We start from the raw sequence: 27,640 nt of genomic DNA on the forward strand, positions 1-27,640 counted from the left end.
TATGTATCGATATTATCATTGAGTGGGTGGATTTCAACTTCAAGCCTAGGAGTAAATTCCAACACACACAACAAAAATATTAACTCTTGTTCCAATACTACTTTAAAAAACAAAAACAACAAAATACATATTGTACCAGAATTTCGAGCGAAACTTCCATCACCATTACAAATATACAATTCCAGAGCTACTTCCAGTGAATTGTGATAGTCGTCGTTATTGCCGCCGCTGTTGAATCGAGTGAATCGAGAAACGAGAACCACCTTATTTGCTTTCGAGATTCGGCCATAGCCATCAGTCGAGTTCAACGTCAACAGGTGTTACAATCGTGTGCAGTTCAGCAATATTATATATTCCTCGCGTTCCGTTACTAACATTGGACATTTATTTTTATTTCTGTTCGTTATTTGTTCTCTTTTTTTTGTTGTTTTTATCTTTTTTTTAGAAATTACGTTCGTTATTTGTTCCAGGTGAATGATTAATACTTAGTTGTTTTTACTTTTTTGTCTTGAAATATTTTATCTTTGTGATAACGATTTGAAAAAAGATAAAATACCTAAATAATTTTTATTTTAAAAGAAGCGATAGTTGTTTTCAAATAACAAAAAAAAAACTATCTTCAAAGAGAGTTTCTGTGTTCAAAGATATTTATAAGTGCATTTTTCTTTCTACTTATTTGTGCTTGCAGAGGATTTATACGGATACAAAAAAATATAAAACACAAACCTATCTACCTACCTAGACGAGGTTCATTTCAAGGATTAATATTTCAAAAACGAAATAAAAAAAATACAGCCCGATGTAAGTATTTGAATATTTTTTGTTTCAATTTTTGTTTTAAAGTTTAAAGCAATTAATTTAACTCGATTGCAAAAAATGTGATCGAAAATATGTAAGTCACTGAAGAGAGACAGAGAAAGAAATATAGATAGAGATATGGAAAAAAGGTTTCATGTTACCTGGTTATAAGAATGGAGACTGGTAATATGTTAACCAACTTACAGATATACTCACCTTTGGATACCTTTATAGATATACTGATTATCACCTTTCTACCTACGCATACATGGATTAGAGTGAGAGAGAGATATAACTATTTGTTAAATCAACAGCGAAATAACCATGAGTGCGGATGTGTATTTGACAAAAGTTTTTCTTTACCCACCTATTTGACATATTACCTTCTAGAAATTTAAATTCACCACAAAAATTCGAAATAAAGTATCTACCAATTTACCTTTTTAAAAACCATCACCACATCATTGTTTCACCATACAAATTCCAAGTGTGGTGAGTCTTACAAAGACTTAGTAAGAATGTAAGTTGGAAAGAGATAGTGATGAATTTGAGGGTTTTTTCGATGCAGTAAAATGCGCAAGATCGATCAACAGGCTTTAGAAAAAGAGGTTTCATTTAACAAACTATCTACCTACCTACCTACTTATACTTATTATGATGATTCAGGTTAATTTTGTCCTCAAAATTGCTGAGTTTTGTAGTTCATAATTTTCTAGTCGTTAAAATTTACCACACGCATGATACTTTGCGGCAGATTTGTATTTTATTTTCAATTTCTTTTTACCTGAAATACGAATTTAGTTTTTGGAAATAATGGAAGTTGAGTTAAGAGTATTGCGCACTTAAATCCAGTTTTTGGATTTCCAGGCTATGAACTTTGCAATAGCAAGCTATTCACCATAATATTGCTTCTGCCGACTTCGTGCCGCCGCCAACACATTGCAATGGAAACATCAGAGGGTAACAAAAAGAAATCTTTATTGTGTGATACTTCAAGAAGTCTTCGATGCATTTTGAGTGCATTTTGAAAAGCAAATACAAAAAAAAACTGAGATTAACTCTCAACTTCAGAAAGTGGCTTCAAAGATGAAAGATTTAATTACCTATAAGATAGGTATAGGTACTTTGTATTTGTAAACCACATGGAGATAAATATGATCAACACGCATCACAATATTAAACTTATGGCCTATAGGATTAAGACAAAACTTGTTTTTGGTTTTAAAGAAGTTTAATCTTATAACGATATAATATGACCAATATAAGGCTTAAGAAAAATAATTATGAACTTTTTATATACTTAGTAAACTATACGTCTTTCTTGTTTATTAAAACATTCATAGGTATTAAAAAAATCATAGGTATTAAATTTGATGATGAAATTGTTTGTCTATAGGTACACTTCTTTTATGTTTTTTCAAAAGTAAAAAAGGTCAAAAATGTATTTGTCAAGGTGTGCAATATAAATGTACTTAAACAATTACGTACGATTCTTTGGAAAAAGCAGTCATATGTAGAAATTTCAAAGATTAAAAATAAAAATTGATCACAAAGTTTATGTTTAAAATTCCAGGAAAACAGTAAAAATCCAACAATCGAACTAAATCAAAATTTGTTGAAACTTAAAATAGTTACATTTTAGGTATAAAACCAAGGGTAGAATAGTTTCACACAAAACTGTTTTCATGCAAAAAAAGCTGACTCTAAATTACTCGAATTTTTGTTTTTGTTGCATCAAATTGCATAATTTATTTTGATTATTTCAAAGTGCAATGACATACAACAAAAATTAAAATACCGTGATTATTTGGCACTTTTTACTAAAAATTATGTGCCTTTACGTGAATTAAACAAAACAAACCAACGGTTATATCAAATTTATTTGTATGATGCAATTTCAAAGCGATTTTGATGAACGAAATTCCACATAGTTGTTGAGCGGATCCGATTGACTTTTCTATAGTTCCAATAATTATTTTTCTATAAAGGAATTAAATGATAAAGGAATTAAATGATATTTTAAAATTAATAAAGAGAATACTACACTAAAAGCAAAATCCGGTAGCGGAAACAGAAGCAACACAAACACAGCCCCTTTTCGGAATAAATTAGGAAAAATCAATCTAAGATTTTCTGAGCCTAAAACAGCGAAAATTCTGATAATGAATGTATCCTCTGGGGATGATTTTTGAATGATTGTCCTAATTTCACAGACTTGTATTAACTGAACTCTCAAAGCTAAAAGCAATAAGTTTTAACAAATATGGTGTATTGTCGTTTGTGGAATCAATATTTAAGATCGACGAGGAATCGATAAACCAGGGTTTCGTCACCAAAACTAAAAATGTTCTTAATTGTTATCTTGCCAAGCACACGGTTCCAATTTTTAACTTCATTACTCTGTCCTAATAGCCACTTTCACTATTTCCGTCTGTGTAGGTGCTTCACGATGACCTAAAATTCCTCAAATTTTGCAAAGTATGGTTAAAGAATTTTTAACATTTTTGTTGAACTTTATGACTTTTAATGAATTTTTGAAGAACGTATAGTTCTTATTTTTCTAATAAATGATTTATCTTTTGCTTACTAAATTTAAAAGATAACAGTGTCAGTGTTTGGCAGTAAGAGATGGCCAACTGGGACGGTCTTAATAATTTCTACCAGATCTTTAACTGGTCACTATGCTTCCTCGGCAGCGACGTAGACTCCAGTGCAGTGCAATTTTAGTATGATTCATTTGGGAATGGAAACTTTTATCCCGAATAGGGTTAAAAGTATTAAACAAAAGGTTAAATCATGGTTCGATTCGAGATGTAAAAAGGTTATGAAGGAGAAAGAGGTGAGCTTCCGGTGTTTTAGAGCCAACCCAAGTAAGGAAAACCGGAAAAGGTTAAAGCAAGCCAGGAAGGCCTGCAATCAAAAATTACGTCGAAAAATACTGAAACGTCCCAATGGTTGTAAGAATTGTTGGTCATTCGTAAAAAACATGAGAAATTCTTCCACTTCCTCGGGTAAACTGTATTTGTTCAGCCAATTCCAAAAAAAGGGCGAATCTTCTTCTTCTTCGGATGTGAAATGCAAAGGCAAAATATGATTAGCTCATTAAATTCCGACCTACACAATATTGTACAATGGGGAATAAAGAACCGTGTGAAATTTAATGCTTTGAAAACCCAATGCTGTCTTGTATCGTTAAAGCAAGATATACCCTCTTTGCTACTATCTGATGCGGCACTTGCATCAACGAAACTGGAAATCTCGACATCCTCGGAATGTGCATCAGCAACGATCACATACGCGATGTCTCCAAAAATGCCTCAAGATGTCTAAATTTTCTGAGAAGATGCGAGAAATTTGTCTCCCCGTCTGATGTGGCTACAATCTACAAAACCTATATACGTCCGAAACTTAAATATAACTCTCATCTCTTTGCTGGTGCTGCAGTAACTTATTTAAGCCTCTTGGACAGTATTAAAGAAGAGCTTTTGAAATGATTGACATCATCAACTCGTTTACATCACTTGAACATCGACGAAAAGTTTCTTGTCTCACCGTTTTTTACCGTTATTTTAATGGACTATGCTCTAGTGAAATAGCCAGTTGCATTCCTCCTCTTAAACAATTAAACTTCTTCTAGGAATGCCCATCAGTTTACTCTTGAGCCCAATTTTGGTTTACTATGAAGTACAGAGATTCATTTTTTAGCCGTACTACGCGAATGTGGAATGACTTGTCACGCTCTATGTTTTTCTGTCATTGTAATGTTCGAAAATTCAAAATCAATGTACACCGACACCTCCTATCCAACCCTTCTCTCTTTTCCTCATGCTCACACTGTGTCTTCGGCATATTAAAGGTATACAAAACCCTTTTAGTGTTCGCAAATTATAAATAAAAAAAAGTTTTGAGTAACAGCCGCCTAAATAGCAGGCTATTTAAAACGGGACCTATTTAATGTTAAAATTGCTTATTTAATTATTTTTGAAATATTAAAAAATATTTTTCTTAACTTTGTAAATCAATATCAAATCAAAATCAATATCAAAAGATTATACGAAAAAAGCACTTTCGTCTATATTTGAATCGGACTGTTTCTTACTGTTATCATAATAAGCAAGTTAAGACTCATAACCTTTAACACATTTTATAGAAATAAATTTAGTTACAGAAGAAACGAGACTACAAAAAAAAACCATAAGTAAGAAATATCATTAAATTTTCCAATTTCGTCCATACCTACACAAGACTAGCAAAAGCCTCGTCAGTTCTCAACTCGTGACCGGTACTATTTTTAATCCAAGTTATGAAATTCTTGTGTTTGTTTAAAAACTTACTCAATAATTTATTAAAGTGCATTAACAATTATCAAGAATTAACCGATAACTGGTCCTTAATATAAGAAAGTAAAATGGGATTAACAACTTTCGTTATCTTTGTTTAAAGAACTTAGTTAAGTTATTTTCATGTGACCAGATTGAATAATATTAAATATCTTGAAAAGGCAAATTCTAAATAGTTAAAGAATTAATTCTAACGGATTTCTTACACTTTTTTAACTTAAGTAATAAAATATTATAACATATAAATATTTTCAATGGATTTTTCCAAGCTTCATTTAAATCTAAGAACCTAACTAAGTATCTACATGAGTTATATTTCACTTTACCCATAAATATAGGTGATTTAATTTCCTTATCAACGTCGCGTCGGCCAACACTTTGTTTCCAAGAATTACAATGTTTTTATCTACGTCCTACACATAAATGTCTAAATAGGTATTTTCGTTCATAGAAAAACTTCTTTCAAAAACAAAAATTTAGAAAAAAACCTGAGTAAAATACAACCTATCTAGAGAAAAAAAACCTTTAATTTCTTATCTTTTCACTTAAAAGCAAATGCGGTCATATTACTTGGGGTGTTTGTGTTGCTTTATAGATATATCTACATTTTAAAGTTTAAACCTTCAGTGTTCCAGAATGTAAATACCTTTACAGTTGTTGTTGTTGTATGAATAAAATATTCTTTTTATTTTGTGTTTTATTTGCGACGCATTAACAACTGTAGGTATACAAAAATGGAAAATTGCATTCCTATATGTCCTACATATAGAATATCGATATTATTTGTTTTCTTTCATCACTAAACATTTTATTCTTTCGAATCTCAGTCGTCTTTGAATACAAAATTACGGAATAGATAAATAATTTATTCCAATTTACGTTGATCAATTCGAAGTGCAAATAATATATACTTTCATACAGGGTGCTTCATTAACATATATCGCGTTTCAAATAAATTCTTTTTTCATTCAAAGAATGATTGAGCCAAACAAATTCTTCGTTTAGTCTTTTTAAATATTTAAAATGTTTAAATGTTTTACTTGATTTATAATTTTTAGAAAATTTTCTTAACCTTCTACTAAGCAAAAGATTGATCTCTTAAGAAAAGACATTGTTTTTTAATAAGAAACCAAATGAAATTTAAGGAAGCACAAATTCTGGATAAAATATTAAGAAAGAATACAAATTTTCTAAGAATTATTGATTATAGTTACGAGTACGATTACCTTAATAAAAATTAGATCACTCACCCTTTTAGATATCATTCTACTTTATATGACCAATCTGAATTTAAATCGAATTAATTATTACGAGTTGTATCATTTCTCGAAACGTGTCACATAACAGCAACAAGAATTGTTTCCAATCGTTTAATTTTTGTTTTCCGGTTCGAACACAGATTTGTATTTTATTTTTTCATTTGTTTTCAAAAATGTACAGATAAACAAAATTCAGATTGTTTTTGAACGAAGAAATAAAAAAAAACAAGAAAACAAAGAAAAAATACAAAACAAAATTGATCTTTTGCAAAAATTGCTTCCGTCGTTGTTGTAGTCGTCTGAAACGCGAAGGTGATTTTGATTTCATTCAATTATAAACTGTTGAATTTAAATCGGTATTGTGCTGTTAGCACTGCGTAGGAGTATACATTTTATTTTCCATTGCAGATATTTTGTTTTCGTTGTTTTTAGTAAAAGAAATTGAAATTGTTTTACGAAGGCGTTAACATCGAATATAAACTTCCTTTCATTGCATGAGAAATATTACTTTGTTTGTCCGTTCGCATGTCCGATGATTGTTGGCCATCATGTAGGTTGTTTTTAATAATGAAAATATTGTTTATGTATTTTTTTGTTTGGAAAATAATTTAAAAGATTTTTTGCAACAGTAGTCCATTTGGAAAACTGCATCTTTTGAAGCTGTAATTTTTTGACATTTAAAAATTATGCCATTACTAAAATTGGAATGATTCTTTGTTAAAATTCAAAACAAACTAGAAATATTGCTGCTATAGCCCGAAATGTTGACGTAAAAATAACAATTGGGCACCTAAAGGGTGATTTTTTAAAAGCTATAGGAAAGTTTTTCAAAAAAATCACATTGAATTTCGAAAAATGCATGAAATCTTTATTTAAATCGATAATACTGTCCATATATTTTAATGTTTGAAGATTAAATTAATGCAAGTCTTGACCTTGAGTGCGCCTGAAAAGGCCCATCCGCTTAGTCCAATACTCTTTGCAACATTTCGATTGGCATCTCACGAACAAATGCTTCAATGTTGTCTTCCAATGCGTCAATTGAAACGGGCTTGTCTATATAGACATGGGCTTCAACATAGTTCCACAAAAAATAGTCTAAAGGCATTAAATCGCACGATCTAGGCGGCCAATTTACTGGTCCTAAACGTGAAATAAAATGTTCATCGAACTCGCCTCTCAATATGTTTATTGTTGCGCGTGCTGTGTGACATGTGGAACCGTCTTGTTGAACCACATGACATGCAAGTCAAGCTCTTGCATTTTGGCAAAAAAAAAGTTGGATATCTCATCATCTCACGGTAGCGCTCACCATTAACAGTTAAGTTACGATTCGTATCATCTTTGAAGAAGTACGGTCTAATGATGCCACTAGCCTATAAACGGCACAGCTCTGTGACTTTTCTGAATGCGTTGGTATGATATTTACTCGAAAATCAATAAATCCGCTTATTTTCGTGCCAATTGAGCTAAAAGTGAGTTCCTCGCTCAACACAATTTTCCAGTAAAAAAGTTGATTTTTTACGTTGCAGCAGGTCGTTCAGCTTCAATTCTTGCACCAGCTGTTTTTTGGAAGGCATCACACCTATATCCTTCAGCAAAATTTTCCACATTGTTGAGTAAGTTGGCCTGCAGCCAACGGCAACGAATCGATAATTGATTGTCACCATTAAAACTGGCCGATACAGCTGCGATATTTTCTTTAGTTCGCAATCTACGTAAGAGTGTTGGTGGTTTAATGTTGCACAATGTAAATTTGGTGCGAAATTTAGTCACAATAGCCCTAATATCCGCTTCAGATGGGTCGATTAAACTAACCATAAAATGGAAGAAGTGCGCGATAAACTTTCTTAACAGAGCACGCATTTTGATAGCAAAATTCAATATTTTGCAAGCCTTGTTCGTTTGTAAAAAGATTCATGGTTAAATTATAGACCAAACTGAAGATATTTGACAGTGAAACAAAACACAAAACGTGCGTCAGCTGTTTAAACCAGTGTTATCAAAAAGATAAAAGGTAAAAAATCACCCTTTAGTTGCGCACAAACTAAAAAATATTTGTTTCAAACATGTTCCGTTGTTTAAAAGTCTCAATCTCAAAAAAGTAACTTACATGTTTAGCATCACACTAACATAAATGCACACAGGAATGGTTAAGAGTTGTCAGTCACTAGGCGCTAGTTCTCAAACGGACTGTTGGGCCACCCAATTTATTTTATAAACAAGAACCGTTTAAGGACATTTCTGTTGATGTTTTATGTAAAAAGTTGCTTTAGTGTAACTTAATATTTAAAAACTTAGAACGTTTTAGTAAAGAGATTTTGAACATTAAAATTGATGCTTGTAATAAAATAGCTATAGGGGTTAAGTGAATTTTAAATACATTCCTCTATTAATAATCGTAATTCTAGGAATGCATATAAGAGATTTTTTTTAGACGCACATCAAAATGTGGAGTGTTGTTCCTAATTATTTGTGTTTGTCCAATTTTGGTATTAACATTTCTAACGATAGCATTATGGCTGTTGCTTTTTAAGTGGTGAAGAGTCTTAAGTTGGCAATACTATTACAGCTATAGTGATTTATTTTAAGTTCGGATTGGCATTTCACCATTTATTGACATACGCTTGAACAACGCCCCCAAATTGCAAAATATATTTTGAAAATCAAGTTTAGCGATGAAGTTCAAATTTGGTAATTATTACCGACTTTTCGTTCGTCAACTGAACAAACATGATGTTGAGGACTTGTGCTACAATTGATTTACCGTAGGAAACGTTTGATAGTAGTTTTACGTTACGGAGCAGTGAATTGGCCTACAAGATCCCGTGATTTAACACCGCTTGATTATTTTCTACTGAAATATGTGAATTCACTAGTACTCCGATAAGCCCAGAACGATTGATCACTTAGATGACAACATTCGCCCTGTAATTACCGCTTTACGGCTACAAATGTTAAAAAGGCCTTCGTCAGCCATTACGGTGATATTCTATTGTTCTTTCAAACAACGTAAATATCATGTCAATCTAAAACATTCTTAATTTAAACATGAGTAAGTTATTCAAAAAAAGTCTCAAGTTGATGCTTCTCATTCACCTCATTATGAATTGGAATTTTAGTTACTCAAGTATTAGACGAACCGTTTTCGACTCTTTCCCCTGAACATATCGGAGGTTAAAATCTTCCCAGTTTCTTCTTCTGAAGTGGGGCTTATGAAAATAAAACTGATGTTGATTTTTAACACCCTGACAAATATTTTCTAATCCATTGAATGTTCTTAAGTAAAGGATTTTCTTTATTTTTATTTATTTACTAATTTCGCAATGTACACAAACAAATTGTTAATATACTTAGACCGGAAATAAAAACAACCATGTTCTCGTGGCATTAATTAATACCTAAAAGAGGGTGTTTATTTTTGTATAACTATTATTATTTACATTCTAAAAGTTTACAAAAGTCAAGTACCCTTAGCATTTGTAAACCATACAAATCATCAAAAGTTCAAGATCAATGTCGTTCACTGTTCGTAAAAGTGTAATCAAAATTAAAAACCCACATTTTTCTATAATAGTGTAGTGATACTTAATTAAAAAAAAATTATAATGGGGCACAAGAGAAAAAAAATAAAATAAAACGTAATGCTGCTGCTCATTCCATCATCAGCTGACCTTGATTGAGTTTCCTATAACTGCTCTGGTTCAAGGCGTTTGGTGTTCATGCAGCTTTTTATTGTTTTTCAATATTATTTTCTTTGCTTTTAGTTGTACATATGTACATATGGATAGAAAGACAAAGATATTGCTGTACTTAGACTATAAATCACATTATAAAAACAACTTCACAAAATACTGTTTGTAAGTTGCTAGAAAAAGATTCTGACGATATGATTTTTTTTGTTTTGTTTTCATTTAAAGTTTATTTACTTTAGATATTATTTCCGCTTGAATGGTTGAAAATTTCCTAATCGAAATGTTTGATCATAAAGCGAATAATTCGACACAGCCAGCAAGGCAAATGAATTAAGAAACAAATTATAGGAAATCAATGCACTGGAAGCTGATTGAATAGGTACTTGTTTTTTTTTTTAATTGAGGTGTACCTATAAAATAAAGTTGAAAAGGTACTAAGGGCACTTTATAGATTCGAAAAAAAATAATATTTGAAATACCGATATGTTTAATAAAGTTCCGCGGAATTGTATAGTCACTTCAGAACAAATCTGAGAAGAGCTTCATGTTTATACCCTGAACATTTCTTGAAAAATATCCAGAGCAAGGTATGACTTTTAGAAGAGTGAAGTTTCATTTCAATTACTCAAAAACTGTTTTGTTTCTTTGGAAAAAGTAGTTGAAAAACATTACAGTTTATGCAATTTTACATAAAATAACATCGAATCCAAAAGTGCATTAAATATATAATTTTGGGTGGCGACATTTAAGAGTTTAGCAGGTCTATCAAAAAGTTTTTATTTAGCAGAAACCTTTAAAAAAGGATTTTTGGTAATTTTATTTTAAAATCCCCGCTAATTTGGCTATTTATAAAAAGATAAAAAAAATACACGTAAATGATATAATCATCAACAAAACGGCACATATATTAACAACAGTGTCCATAATTTAATTTATTTTCAAGTTAGAACGGTCAAAAGTTAATTTCTTCGTGAAAATAAGGATTGAAAGGATTGATTGAAACTCCTAATGATCATAGTTTTAATGACTGGTTAAAGCTGCACTTCGAATTTTACATTTGTTGTTCTATTCCAAAATTAAGGGTAAGAAGAATTTTTCGAGAAACAAAATTAAAGCTCTCTACAAAAAAGTTAAGGTTAGGCCATTTTTGAAAATTTTGTATTCAAAACAATTTCGTTCTCAATTCTTTTGAACTTCAGGAGCTCCTTAGCAAATACAAAGGAAAGTTTCAAAAAAAAACTCCACCTGTACTTCTTTTCTCGTAGAATCGAGGTCTTGGCAGCTATTTGCGACTAAGTCATACATTTTCTGTATTTGTTGATATTTCGAAACAAAAACGAAAAATAGATCCGGATCAAAAGCAATTCGTTCCCCACGTCTTCTTCGTCATCACCATCATCGACATTGTTATATTCTGGGGCAGTATAACAATTTGGGTGGCAAAATACTGTATTTACTGTGTGTAATGTACCGTTGTAAATATCATAAGCACCTATTTACAGCTTATAAGCAAACTTAACAAGGCGGATTGTATGGTTGGGCCTCCAGCCGGCATGTCCGGTACATGTACGAGTATACCTTTCTTGCTGGTTGCTAAGGTATAGCAAAAATCTGTATGCTTATATGAAAACATAGGGTATGAGGTATTGGTAAACTCATAGAAGTGCAAAAAACTGCCAAGTGATTGACCACAATGGAGCTACGAGTATGTACATAGATAGGTACCTATTCCTATTTGCAAAACAAAATATTTTTAACTTTTATGAACAAGTAAACTGACACTTATGTACGTTATGCCACTTGTACACTTGTAATGTAAGTTGTGGTATAGACTTAGACTTAGAGGTATTCATATTTTTGGTGCTAACAACCTAGTAATGATTTTGTTTTAAATTCCCAGTCACGTTGTGTCGTTTGAAAGAAAACAAATAAAATGTTTAAAAAAATGAAATTAGATAAAAAATGAGGGTTGAAATAAATATTTGTACGTTTTACGAAATTGAACACGTAACTATCTTTCTTAATTGCAACTATACCTTTAAACTTCAATAATTGATAGTAAAAATTTAATTTTTAGCAATGCACATTGAGGGCAAAGTCATTTATAAGGTTAGTGAACTTAAAAAACTCGACAGACCATGATCAGATCAGATTAATAATAGTTCATGGTGCGTTGCAGTACTTAAAAACTACTCATATATGAGTCACATGCGATTGCAGCATCTAGAATCCAGACTTTACATCGCAGACTCAACACAGCCACCTACGCTCGCATGCTCGTTGCATTCTTTTTTTTAAAATCATTTTATGAAATAAAAAAAATAATGATAATGACAGAGCAATTGACTTGATGATTTTATTTTTCTGCACATCGTTCTATACTTTACACGTTCGCAGTATAGTTAATGAATCCGTACATAAAGCTCTAAGTTATATGGTTTAGAACGGGCATCCACTCTGTACTATTGGCATATAGAAGACCCCTTTATTAAACTTGATTTTCAACATTTTAAAACTCAAGGAATCAATGTGAAGACCACGAAGAGATAAAATTCATATTCGTATCATTAAGATAGTTTAATGTCACACCTCCAAGGTGATCTTAGAAGTCCCATAAAAATAATTATTTTATTGGTTTCTTCCATATCGATGCGTCTTTACGAGGTTAAAATGGTTTGATTTGGAAATTATATCAGGACAGAAGTGTTGAGAAATATGGGGTTGGCAATGGACTCAAGTGTTAAAAGTGTGAAAATGTTGGTATTTATCGACGTTTCAAGGTTTCTAGAATCTAAATCTATGTTTTTTAGAAACAGGAATTTGGTGAAAAATGTGGTTGTTTACAAATATGTACATCACGACTGTTCTTCCTCGATAACTTCACGAATTCCACCTTTAATGTCCTGAATTTATTGTGCAGTATTGACCTAACTTTCAAGTAGCCCTAAAGAAAAAAGTCATGTGTGATGTCACAATATTTCGGTGACCAATCACCTCTTCGAGAAATGAAACGGTCAGCAAACTTTTCTTGCAAAATTTCGTTACTTGTTGTTTGTTTGACACGTAGTCCCGCAGACATAAGTCTGTGAAATATCTAATTCTAAGTATCGACAAGAAACTGAAAAACATGTGTTTTCGTCAATACTACGAGCTACAGCAGCAATGTTCTCAATTTTCTTAAGCGAGGTTTACGATTTCAATTCTTTACATCACTAACTTGTCGCAAAGCTCAAATTATTAAACCAATTTTACTATTTCTGGAGCAGATGGTGTTCACGGTGACCAAAAAATGTTTTACTTTTACCAATTTCACAATTTTTGTATTGAATTTCGCTCCTAGCCTCTTCTTCAATAAAATTATATTTTAGTTAATTTTTGAAGCTCGTTAAAGGAACTACAATATTTGTATTCCAAGAACATTTACCATATTTAAACTGCATATTGCATTGATGTTTTTGTAATTTTATTTTCTTTGTTAAGAAACAACATTCAAATAATACAAATAACTTCGGGGCCATAATGAACAACGGTCATTAGCCTCCATACAAAAAAGCAGGCATTTTTAATTTGGCAATGGAAATTAATCAATTTCATCGATCAATCATTAAAGTGTCAAACTGAAAAAAAAAAGTTAAATTAGTCCATAGTGACAAGTTAAGTTTGAAAAGAAAATGCTTTGATGTTTTTTTTGTTGCAAAATTGTCATTCAAAAAATATGCAATTTTAATCAATTTTAATTTCTGGTGAAACGCAAGGAAATTTTCAGGGACAATTTTATGATAAATTCACAATATACATAAAGTTAAAGTACAACTCTTTGAAATATCATTGAAATTACCATTTAACTGAACTAATATGTATAAATTAATCGAATTAACTTAATAACTGATTCCTATCCATTTACCTTGTTATTTAAATATATTTTATTATATATACTGTACTTACATCTACGCATTCGATGATATTGAAATTCCTCACTTCACAAAAGATAAATAAAATAAAAATCGTTAAGTGCAAACTTATGTAAACTTAAACGAACTTCTTGTCTGAAACTAAAGTCATGGTGTCATAATTATCTGTACACATAAGAAATTGTTTGAACTGATAACGTAAAACGTTAAATTTAGAATACGTTCATTCTAAACGAGTACACATACCAACATCAGTTTTCTTCAGTAATGCAAATTAAGAAACCCCTTGAAGCAGTCAGCCATTTTTTGTAAAACCATAAAATTACTAAGTGTTTAGATATAAAAAAAACCCGTAACCTAAACAAACTCATTTAAATAGCCTTGCATGGGTATGTAAACTAATTAAAATCAATCAAACAGGAAAATTTTACGGAAACCAGGTTTTTCTTCATGAGGTGTCAAAAACTAATAAACAATTCTCTATCACCGAGTGAAGACTTAAATAACGAAACGACCACCGTAATAATTGATCAATATGTAGTAGGTAATAAATTAAATACCTTTTAAAGTGTATTTCATAATTATGTGTATAAAGTCGCACCTCTCTGTTAACGGCAAGCAACTTAATTAAGAAATTGAAAAAAAAAATAAAAACGGTTTTCCATTTTATGCCAACTTTATTATAGAAAATGATCAATTATCATGACGCCGAAGCAACCTACTCATTTCATGATCATGACAAACTCGATTGGTATAAAGTTAGTAGCGTTTATAGTAGTCAGTATTTTTATGGTTTATTTTGTTAGTGATTCAAACTGGGGCTAGAAAAGAGGGTAACATTTATTTTACATGTTGAAATTTGAAGACAAGTTGACGTAACAAAATTGCAACACAAAAATAATCATGGTTAAATTAATTTCATATGTTCTATTTTGTTTAACAAAATTTAAACAATATTTTGTTGAAGTTAAAATTTAAATTGTTAACAAAATAACAAACATATCAATCAAACCTGGATATACAAAAATGACAAAAGATAAGGGCTATTTTTTAAACAAGAATGAAAGATAAACGGATTCGCGGTGCTTTTTATTCCAAAATGTCTTAGGCAGATAAAATGTTTATCATAATTTTAATTCAGTTTCTTAATTAGTTAAGCTGGTGAAATACTTTATTTTTATTTATCAGCATTATCGATATTAATTAATAAATAAATATCAAACCAAACTAAGATATTGTTTAAAGTCCATACATGACTAAACTTAGTGAAAATAAACGATCGTTCATTTAAAGACAATCTTAAAAGATTATTTAAGAGAAGCGTATTTTGTTAGTACGGTTCTCTCAAATTCCTTCTCACTTACTTACTTCCATAAGGTGGCGCTTAAGTCCTATGTGAACTAGGGCCTCACCCAACAAACTTCTCCATCTAGTTCGGTCCCTAGCTAGATGTCTCCAGTTTCGCGCTCCAAGTTGGGTGAGGTCACTTGCCACCTGTACACACCACCTGATTCGCGGTCTTCCTCTACTGCACTATCCTGTGGGTGTGAATTTCGGGCCGGATCATTGGTTTCCATGCGCTCTACGTGACCCAGCCATCTTAGTCGTTGGCTAAGTCTACGTCGCTATACAGCCCGTACAGCTCGTCATTACATCTTCTCCTCCACTCCTCTTCGATGCATACGGGACCGTAGATCACACGAAGAACTTTTCTCTCGAAAAGACCCGAGGTGCTTTTATCCGCTTTTGTCATAGTCCATTCATCTGCACCGTATAGCAGGACGGGGATGATAAGGGTCTTATATAGCGACACTTTGGTCCTTCGAAAGAGGACTTTACCACTCAATTGCTTTCTTAGTCTAAAGAAACAGCGGTTAGCAAGAGTTATTCTTCGTTTGATCTCAGCGCTGGTGTTGTTTTCTGCGTTTACAGCGAAGCATAGGCAGATGAAGTCCTTGACTACCTCAAAGTTACGTCTGAAGATGGTGACGTTTTGACAAAGACGTCGGTGTTGTAGGTCCTTTCTTGACAGCAGCATGTACTTTGTTTTGCTCTCATTAACTGTTAAACACATTTTTGCCACCTCTGACTCAATACTCACAAAAGCCCCATTGACATCACGCTGAGTTCTTCCGATTATTTTAATGTCATCAGCATATGCCAGTAATTGGACACTTTTGAAAGATAGTGCGTCTAGTGTTGACGTGTGAGCTCTGCACTATTCTCTCAAGCACGATGTTAAAAAAATCGCATGACAGCGCATCACCTTGTCTAAAACCTTTTTTGACATCGAAAGGTTCTGTTAAGTTGTTTCCAACCTTTATGGAGCAGCTTGAATTCTCCATGGTCATCCTGCACAAACGGACGAGTTTGGCAGGGATGCCAAAACTAGACATGGCTCTATACAGCTAGTCCCTGTAGACTCTGTCATATGCGGCCTTGAAATCAATGAAAAGGTGGCGAGTATCGATTTAGTGTTCTTGGGTTTTTTTTTCCAGGATCTGCCGTAGTGTGAATATTTCATCGACTGTGGACTTTCCTGGTATAAAACCACACTGATGAAGACCTATCATGCTGAATGGATCATCCTGCCTGACAGCGGAATTCGGTTCGTCGTAGCCGTTATACAGTCTGCAGAAGTGGTCATTCCATATCCTCAGCATTGACTGCGGTTCCACTATGATGTTTCCACTTTCGTCTTTGCAGCCTTCGGTTCTAGGTTTATGTACTTGTGAATTACGTTTCACCTGTTCATAAAACTTTGGAACTTCATTCCTGCTTTTAAACCTCTCAACATCTTCGACCACACGCTCTCTCTTTTTCCTTCTGGGAAGTCGGTGATTCTCTCGCCTCTTCTGCTCATATAGCTCATGAGCAGATCTCGTCCTTTTATGAAGCGCCGCTTGGCCGCTTAATGGTTTTCAAAGAGAAGTCTGCCGTAAACGTACGTTGGGAGTACCTTCTTCGATCTCGATTTACCAAGAAGAAACAGCGAAAATGACAAAAATAAATGTTTTCGCTGATATTAACACCAAAATCTGCACAAAAGACTTTTTAATATCATTTTTTTTAATATAGTAGTTTAAAAAATTTGGTCAACCCCGAATATCTTACAAACCAATAATGTTGTAGATCTCATATATATTTTCTTTTACATGTTATAAAATCACAAAATTGGTACAGAATTGAAAAAAAACTGTACTTTTTATAAATATACGGACAAAATATTTTTTAGATGATGTTTTTTACAACAAATACAAAAAAACTTCAAAAATAAATATTGATATTCAACACAAATATCTTACTAAAATTAGAAACATTGGGACAGAAAAGAGCTTGGATTACAATTATTGTTTTGGAACTTTTTAAACTACAAAATAATGACTTTAATAATCACCAGTTAAAAATATTAATAATAATTTATTTAAAATGATGATTTAACTATAGAACCCCGGGCGTATACGTATTTTTGTATTGTTATAAAACACAAACAAACATAAGTATAATTATACTCAGTTGAAAATAAATTACAAAAAAAAATAATTTTATGAGTCACTTCTGCCGTGAACAAGTCTGTTTCAAAAGGCTAGAAACATGCCTAAACATAATTCTTGAAATTGTTTTATTATTATTTATAATATTTTGAAAATTATTGACAATTTTATGCGTATATGTACATATGTACACATGTACATCTATACATAATGTGCTATTGAAAATAATTAACAAAATTTAAATTCCCGCAGAGTGTGAAGATGTTTACATGTCGGTATATAATATACAAAGGTTTACATACGTCAGCAAAAAACATTAACATCGGTCACATTATAATTTCCTTTTATTTTTTGAAGACCCGAATTCAAATCACGTTTAATTGTCGCCAATATTGTTGTCTCAATGACAACAATAGTTTTTTCAATTTTTTTATTATGCATAAACTTTAAGTACAATTGACATTATATTTCAAATATAGAGTATTCTATGGAAGTTCTCGTCGTAAAAACAGACTGTTTTCTCAATGAAACAATAAAAAAACAAATTGTATCCGATTCACTGTAAGCACTGAGAATAATAATAGCATCTGATAAATTATTATTTGATCTCATCGTTAATGATTACATTTGAATAAGTTGTTAAGTCTTATTAGGAGTGAAGTTTTAAAATGTTATATTTAATACATCTAACTATATTTTAAGCATTTCTGTATCCGAAATTTTCAGTCACTTAAGGACAGACAGATCTGAATGTACAAATGCCTAAGAAACGCCTTTGATTAAAACAATATAATACCTGTGTAGTTATTAAAGTTTTGTTTTTACACTTTTTTCCAGCCTGTCCTTTAATAAGACGAACACCCCTCCCCATCCAAAAATCGCATAATTTCCAAGGTCATGAAAACGCTGATTAATTTTTAGCTTAAGAAATATCTTGAGAACTAAAGCTTTTTAATGAGGGGCAATACGGCTTTCGTAGCAATAGATCCACTGGTGATCTTATGGTTTAACTCAAAACAGTTCAACAAATCTTTACATCGTTTTGGAGAAAGTAAGATTTTTGCACTTGATATTTCAAAGGCATTTGATAGAGTTTGGCATCAGGCTCTCTTATCGAAAATGCGTGCTTTCGGTTTTCATGACTCCCTGCTTTATTGGATTAGAAATTACATTTCGGATCGTTCAATACAAAGTTGTATTGGATGTGTTCAAGTCTACAAGCCATAAAACATGCTGGTGTGTCGAAGGGTTCTGTTCTATCTCCAACAATCTTTTTTTTATTAATGAACTTCTGTCTGCAACATCTAATCCGATACATTGTTTCGCTGACGATAGTACTTTTAGCTTTTCATATTCGTTTTCAGACTCACACCCCTCTTCTTCGGATGTGGAACTGCAACGACAAAATATGATAAGCTCATTAAATTCCGACCTAAAGAGCATTAAACAATGGGGAATAAAAAACAGTGTGGAATTTAATGCTTCGAAAACCCAATGCTATCTCAATTCGTTAAAGCGTGCTATACCCTCCTTGCCATTATCCATGGATGGCAATTGCATCAATGAGACTGAACATTTCGATATTCTCGGTACGTATGACACCAGCCATCTTTTGAGGAACGGCAACATACGCCATATCATCAAAAATTTAGCAAGGTGTTTGGGTTTCTGTAAGCGATGCAAGAAATGGTTCACACCTTCTGATCTGGCTGTTATCTACAAGACTTAAATACGTCCAAAGCTTGAGTATAACTTCCATCTCTGGGCTGGTGCTCCTGCAACTTAGGCTTAGGTGCTGCTAAATGTTAAGGTTTTCTCCCACGATGCAAGAAGTTTTTACCCCTTCTGATCTAGCTATAATTTACAAAGCCGTTATTCATCCAAAAGTCGAGTATGATGCTCATATTTGGGTCTGGTGTCAAAATACCGTACTTAAGTCTTCTGTATAGAATTGAAAAAAAAAAACGGATCTAAAATTGATAGGACATCGTTCTCCTTCCAAGACATTTGTTCCCTTAAACAATGCGTCACGGTCTGTTGCCTATCATTGTGTTATCGTTAATTTTTTAAATAATGCTTAAATTCAGCTTTTTGTTACTGATGTGACACAATTTCAGAAAATCAGAATAATTTTTAAAATTAATTGATAAAAAATTCAATATTAATTTGATTCATTCAAAATAAAATGTATGCATTCCAAAACTTGTCTTCTTGTTCATGATTTGACAAAATTCTAGAAAATTTCACTTTTTTTAAAGTTTCAGTGGTTAAACTCTTAAAAATTTGACAGAAATTGGTCACACCATTCCAGTGAATGTTAAAGACAATGCCAATTTACAGAACTATACGCAAATGCATTCGTATACAATTTAAAGTGCAATTTATCAGTATTAACCTGTTCTATAGAAAATTGGAAACAATAACCACTGTCCTTGGCGTTAAGTTAGGTATGGGAATAATAAAACCATTAAACTTGTTGGAATTTCCCAAAATATTTACAGAAAGAAACTTGACAATAGAAGAAAAGATGTTCGAACATCTTCCTGTTTATTTTGTAACACAATTAGTCACAATTTTTTTTTTTTTTTTAACTAGAAGAAGGTTTTCAGCAACGTGCTTAATCTTCATTGTGGTGGAAAATAAAAATGACCAGGTAGGCATTTTTTGAACTGAGAATAGTTCAAATTTCTGGGAAATTCAGAACATCCGTATTTTTTTGTTCAAAGTTGAAAAGGTTTTATTGGCGAAGTTCTTTCCTTCTTTTATTTAACAAAGAAAATGGAAATACAAAAACCAGCGTTCGGAACATCCGGCGTGGGATTAAATTTTGTTCAATAGATAAAAGCAATATTTATATGATATACAATACACAAAGAAAATATTTTTAGAAAGAAATTTTTTCTATCACCAAGGTATAAATATTTCACAACTTAACTCAACAGGTACCTTACCTACTTTTGTCGCAAATACTTCTGTGAAGCATAGACAAAGGTTCTTATTTTTTTTTCATGGATAAACGTTTGTGATGTCAAGCAACTTAATAAAGTCACTAATATAGATACATCTACCTAGATTATGGACATGTGTATTTTAACTCATTCAAAGATGATTGTTTCAAGTTGGCAAACAAAGTTCAATTCGCCATGGAGTGTTAGTCAAGCGATTTACCTACCTACCTCGATATAATAATCAATCACTTTGAACATCTAAAAGTAATTGAAACAATCTAACAATTTCTAAAGAGGTTGATTTCTAGTGATTTTACATTTTATTCTTATCTCATCTTTGTTTTGTTTTAATTTGTAAAGAATAAAATTTATATTGGATACGAGTTCATTAAAAAAAAAAACGATTCAAAATGATTACTGATGTTAAAGTTTAATCTATCTATTAGCATGACACTTGAAAGGTTTTACGAGATAATAACGTACGTGCAATCAACTCAATAAGTATCTATCGAAATACGTGCGCTTTTTTCTTTTGTTTATAAAATATCAATAATAATCAACAAATTATTTAAAACCAATTCTTTTTTTCGTTTATTTATCAGGAAGAGTTAATCCACTTAAAATAAAATATGGCATAAAAGGGGCGTTACGAATTTGTTTATTGACACTCGATTGAACTAAAGTTGTTTAAAGAGAACATATTTTGTGTCTGTTGATCGTTGTGAAGGTTATCTACTATTTTCTATGTTTATCTGTTTTGAGCCTTTTTTACGCTTTTTTACATAAAAACTATCGCAAATGGAATTATATTCACCACACCAATTTTGAATGACTTCATTTTAACGTTTTGTTAATTTTATTCAAGATTAAACAAAGGTTTTTGTATCTCAAAAAAGAAAACAAAAACAAATTTTAAAAAGCATACAAAACACACGACACCGAAAGATACGGTTTCGTCTGTTCTTTATTATTCATATACAGCCCAAAGACGTACTTCACAGTAAGTCGTCAGAATGAACTTATTATCATATAGACATTCATATTGTATATGTTCTCATATGAGATATTAATGTATCTTTTTCATCTTTATAATCGGATGAGGTGGGATTGGGGGTATTTCTTTGGTTTTGAATTTTTTTTTAAAGAAAAAAGTTCTTTTTAAAAAGGGTCACTTTGTTTTGCCTTTTGGGCTTACGTTGTTTATCATGATGGATTGTTCTTATTCAAAGTCGAGCTTATTTGTCGCTTAATGGATGTTAGACAATTTTTATTATTTATTAATTTAAATGTTTACTTAACCAATAAAAACTCGTTTGCATAAACAAAGAATATTTCATTTGATAAAAAGTCAGTAATTAGATAATGGATATTTACACGAAGGAAATTAGGACACTTTGAATAAAGATGATGATCGTTCAAATAGAAATACTTATCTGCTCTAAGCAAACAGACTTCGAAATAAAATAAGATGTCTTCTCTTTTATTTTATATTAACGACAGTCTCTTTGAAAATGTACCAATATTTTCTAAGTATAGATTTTTATATTCTAAAACAAACTAAACTTTTAAGATGAAGAAAAAACTCTGGTTAAATATTTGTTTTCTTAGATCGCAAAGTAAATTTATTTCTTCAAAACCATTAAAGGGTTCAATAAACCCATGAAATTTTACGATTTAAAGTTTCTTTAAGTGCGCTTGGTAGGACCATAATAATTTTATTTACGTACGTATATATGTATGAAGGTACATAACCTCTTACATTGCCAAAAATAGAAAGACATTTTACGACTCACGTACAATCAAAAAATGTAATCGCTCTTAAAATTTTATAGCTTAAATTTACTTCTAACAAAGTAACACATAAATATGTTTAAGTATGTAGGGTTTTGCAATAAGAAGTTTAGTTTTGTATATGACCGCAATTTGGGCAGCTGTCACTTTTGAAGCTTATATCTTTAAACATTTCAAAAAGACATTCACAATACAAAAAATTAAATTGTTTAAATTCACTTCAAAAACGGTGAAAACTTATCTGTTACAGATCGCAGTTTTTTAAAAGAGTTGAATACAATGGGACTCCAAGATTTTGTGCTTTAACACCCTTTTCGAGCTTATTGAAAAATAATGTCTAGATCAATACTTTACAATCGGTTTAAGAATTTAAGGATAGAATTTGTGAAGTTAAAAGTACGTACAGCTGCAAGGCTTCGAATTGACTTATATCATTTTCCATCTAAACATTTATAAAGGCAATGCAATTATTTTAACAAAACTGGCAATTGAGATAAACAGAATTTGGTATTGACTCCATTTTGTTTGTTTATTTTGCCTTTAGGGATAGAAATAGGAGAAATGCTTGTTGCACCAAAAGGTGGTTGGCGTTGACGCATTTACCATCCTCGTGTGGCGGACTCACGTTGAGCATACCGACCAAAACTCCTTTTTATACTACTCCAAAGGGGTTGTCATCCTCCCCTTACGGGTTCATCTTACGGGTACAACTGTTTCCCGATAATTTCCTTCTTCTCTTTTTTGCTTCCGAGAATGTGTTCTATAAAACTGCTTATTTTTTGCCAGTTTTGGTAGCTCTGTATCATCTTACCGACTACGTTGTTTGGGGTGATGACTCCAGTGTTTCTGTATAGGCCTTTTCGGAGGGGTTCCCATCTAATACATGAGAAAATGGTATGGTTTTTGTGCTATTCATTTTGGAGAAAGGCATTGAAATATCCGTGTGCGGTGAGAAACTGGGTGATGTAATAGTTTACTTCATTCCGGTCATTCCAATCTCCCGAGTTTTTAATTAGCCTAGCTGTCCATCTTCCTCTGGTTTCGAAGCCCCATCGTTCTTACCACTTCTGTTTTGTGATCTGTTTTGCCTCCTTGGATGCCGTTTCCACTTCCATTTCGGTTTTTTGTCGTAGATATACTTCCTTTCTGCCGCCAGGAGATCGATGGGGGTCACTCCTGCGACTACAAGGACGGCTCGTCCCGACACCGTTCAGTATGAGCTGGCTACTCTCAGGGCCTTTGTACTGCCGCCATCTGTTTTCGATACTTCTCTTGTTTAAATGATTCTGCCAAGATTTCTATCCAATATAACAACCATATATTTCAAGTTGATAGAAATGCTACTAATTGCTCAAAAGTTACTAGCTAAGTGACTTTATAGCAAGTCTCTTAAAAGTATTGGTGAATTAATAATTCCGAACTTTTAGGTGACGTGAACAATGGTGCAATATTTCATAATCTTAATTGTTTATCGTTATTGTTATGGAGTATTTGTGTATAGGAATAGGGAGTTGCATTTCCCCTAAACAACTTAATCGTAAAACCTTTTACCCTTGAGCTTTATTTTGGATGTATTATTAAGTATATGTAGATATTCTTTTGTTAAACCGCACATTAAGAATGTGGAATGCTTTACCAAACTCTGTTTATCTATCTCACTTTAATGTTCAAAACTTAAAAAAATAATGTGCAGCAATATTTTCTTGTAAGACTTTTAAGGGTATTCATAAACAATAAAATATATCAAAAAGAAAGCCAGCCAAATTACAAAGCCAACTTTAGGCCCTGATCATTATTTTTATTTTTATGCTAATGTTATTTGCCAAATTTCATTGATAAATTAAATATGTACTGTTTTTATGTGAATCTATCAAAAAGTCATTTTTTCCCCCAATAAATTTAGAATTTTAAAGATATTGGCCCTCCTTTTACTAAAACAGTACCCATGATAACGATAGAACGTTTGTTGTCAACAATGGCAACGTAACTTCTACCACAACATTCTTAATTAAAAATGAATTCGCCGATTCTCTTCAGCATTTACACCAGCGATCTGATAGGTAGTCTTACAAAGGCAATCGCTTACGCCGAGGATCTTATTGCGTACAGAACGGCCCGAAAGGTTTAGGCTATTAGAATTCTTCTGCAGCGTGATTTCGACAAGAGTCGACGATATTGAAACGACTGGAAACTGAAAATAAATGTCCAGAAGTCGGGTACAATTCTGTTCCGGACTTCGTTGCCCAAGGCCACGAGGGATACGTTCAAGAATTGGCGCAAGATAGTCATCGTTGATGTTCAGGGGCATCGATCAGTGAGCAAAAGTATAGTTAAGTACCTCGGTGTCTGTTAGATCAGTACTTATATTTCGACAGACATATAATTGCTGTTCTGAACAAGGCCAGATGAGCCTTCGCTCTGACGAAACGTTTGTTTTAAAGCAGTCGGGTTGACCCCAGAGTGAAGATAATTTGCTACATAGCGTGTGGTTCAACTTTGCCCCTTTCCAGATGAAGAAGAAGCGGCTGTGTTTACGACGCTGTACCGGCTTATATCGAACAGAAAAATCTTCTTACGTGCATTACTATTCCAACGAGGTCCGAATCAACAGAATTGACAATTCGTGATAAAACTCGTTCGAGGTCGCATTGCAAGGCCCATTGTATGCCTTCGACCAATAATTTAATTTTCAGGGCGTTCTATTTTTTATGACGAGTGCATGCTTGAGCTTCATTTGTATTAATTAAATCTAAACCTATCTTAAAGCTTGACAAAAATTCATAAAACTAGCCTAATTAACCATAACTTACAACTAACTAACTGGTCCCATACGGACACTCTAAGTTAAACAACAATACTTAATGATAATGCCTTTCGGCTCTAAGATTGAGCGGCTTCATTCACCCAGAGGCATTCCTCTATTTAGACAGATGCGGTTTGATACAGGAGAGATTGTCAGTACCGCTAATCTACCACGTCAGACGAGGTAGTTTAAGTTAGTTTTAAGTTTTATAGTTAAGGACACTTATTTTAAGTGTTTTTTTAAGTAAAATAAAAACGGATGTTGATATCAGTTTTTTTTAAATTTTCCTTTGAATAAAAAAATAAATAAAATTAAATTGAAGTTAAATGAACCTTAGGGCCGAAAGGCATAAGTTAGTTGTAAGTTATGGTTGATAAGGCTAGTTTTATGAATTTTTGTTTTAGGACTGTCATACGGGAGGTCTTGCGTTCTATACCATGTAAAGTTTTTTTCACTGGTACTGCCTCCAAGAGTAATGCTTGTCATGAAAAAAACTGCTTTCTCAAATTAGCCGTTTGGACTCGATTGAAATTCTTATTCAAATATACAAACAATTTTATGTAAATTATAGTTGTAACTTTTGTTCTATAGCCTAAAAATTTTATTTACATCTAACAGCTGTCACAGCAACAGTTCTTTGGATAAAAATGAATAACAATACATGTTTCACTTAAATTCACTCATTCACCGTATAAACAAAAAGAAAACTTATTGTACTGTTTATTTATTACTGAACTGTGACTTAGTATTCATTTATAATTGTTTATTGTTTTATAAAAGTTAAACAAGTCTGTATGTCTGTATCGTTAACATTAAACAATGTTCATGCTTTTAATTAGATTAACATAATTACAGTCTCTTCGCCAAAGAAAATATAAAAAAGCATGTATTTTGAAGTTAAATTTTGCGCATTTTAAATGCATTATAGACATATTTATAAACCTACAACACTCCCAAGCTCCATTGTATTCTTATATATGTATGTACTCATCTAAAACTCGTGCTTAAAAAAATATAGCAGTTTGTTAACACAAATTGCTTTCAATTAAAAATGCTAACTAATTGCTTTTTACTTATATTTTATAAAGAATCATTTAATAAAGTCATGCATCAAAGAATCGTGTGATTTTGAAATCAAGATTTCGTAGGTATTTGTTTATTCTAAACTAGATACAAATATAAAAAGATGTCAACTAATTCGTTCTACGATTTCAAGGTGAAAGATTAAATCATAACCTTAAGTCCAAATAAAATATGATGTAGATAGTTCCTCTTGTGACTAATCGGCTTTTTAATTTTTTAATTTCATGGTAAATATTAAAATCAATAATCTCAAATCAACATTCAAGCTTAATTATAAGAAAAAACAAAACATTTGAAAACACTCAAAGAAAAAATTCCCCGGTTATAAATCTTTTAATTACCAATCCCAAATAAACCGACGTTTTATAAACCCATTACTAACTTTTTCCTCACCCCATATGGTTTAGAGATTTATGGACATAGATAGGTAGTTAATGTCGGCAAAAGCTTGTGTAGACTGTAGAGGGTTTCAAAATGAACGAAAGAGATCACTCGTGTAAATAAAATAAAAATTCAAACAAAACAAATGAATATAAACTCATATCATCTGTATTCTCTATTTATCTGAACTTATATTACCTTACCTCCGTATATGGTCAATACAACTTGCTTATGCAAATAAAATGTTTTATTCTAACGAAGCGAATTGAAGCCTCACCTAGAAACAAAATACATTCAATTTTATGGTATAAAAAAAGTTAAGTACACTAAATTCGCCGCATATCCATATGAATGCCATTGAAATGACATAAGAGAACAGCTTTTAAAAGTCTAATCACATCGAACTGAAGCAGCTGAACTGAATCAGTCAGGAGTATATTTAAATAAGTTGAAAGCTATACTTATTTATGATTTCATCCATCTTATGCTTTAACTTGACAGACAATAAAGAAATACCTAGATAAAGAAAACCTATAATAATAGTAATAATAATTATATCATTTAGACGCTTAAAGTTTCTCTCTTTAAGCCTTCCTATTTATGGGGCCAAAACCATCTAAATGGCATTTGGCATTACGTTTACGTTTACATTTACGTCCACAAGTCGTCACACTTATCTGTGCTGCTACTTCTTAAACTTAACGAATAGTAGTCTATAGAAGAAAGAAAAATAAAATTGACTTAAGATGGCGCAGAAAAAAAAAATGACAGAAGAACTTGTATTTAGCGAAAACCTGTTCTCGGTCATTTTCATTATTTCCATGCTGACGGTTTCAGTTGAACTAAGTGAGTTATGACAAATCGAAACAAGCGATTTTGGGTCACCTTATAGACAGACACATGCGATTTGACATTTAACGATGATGATTTTTAGGAAAAAATATGTGATAGAAAGAGATAGTCGGCATGTCACTTAATTCATAACAAGCAATGACAGACAATAAGACTTTTCGGTTGGTTGAGTTTTGATTTGAAGTGACCTTCACAATCTTTAAAGAGCGGAAAGATATAAGAATAAATCAAAAATTTTAATTTAACTTCTTTTATTTTTCCCAGTTCTCGTATATTGAATATTAT

At 32.0% G+C, this 27,640-nt stretch overlaps 1 protein-coding gene across 1 annotated transcript in view; it reads left to right on the forward strand.

Moving 5' to 3' along the window:
• The first annotated feature begins 281 nt into the window (after positions 1-281).
• Positions 282-27,640, forward strand: part of LOC129951605 (protein scribble homolog) — a 63,437-nt gene continuing 36,078 nt past the window's right edge. The window contains exons 1-2 of the mRNA XM_056063847.1: positions 282-470; positions 689-801. The gene's annotated coding sequence lies outside the window, so the exon portion shown is untranslated. The remainder of the gene's footprint in view (positions 471-688; positions 802-27,640) is intronic.

The sequence above is a fragment of the Eupeodes corollae genome, chromosome 3 (assembly GCF_945859685.1).
Source record: "Eupeodes corollae chromosome 3, idEupCoro1.1, whole genome shotgun sequence".
Lineage (NCBI taxonomy): Eukaryota > Metazoa > Arthropoda > Insecta > Diptera > Syrphidae > Eupeodes > Eupeodes corollae.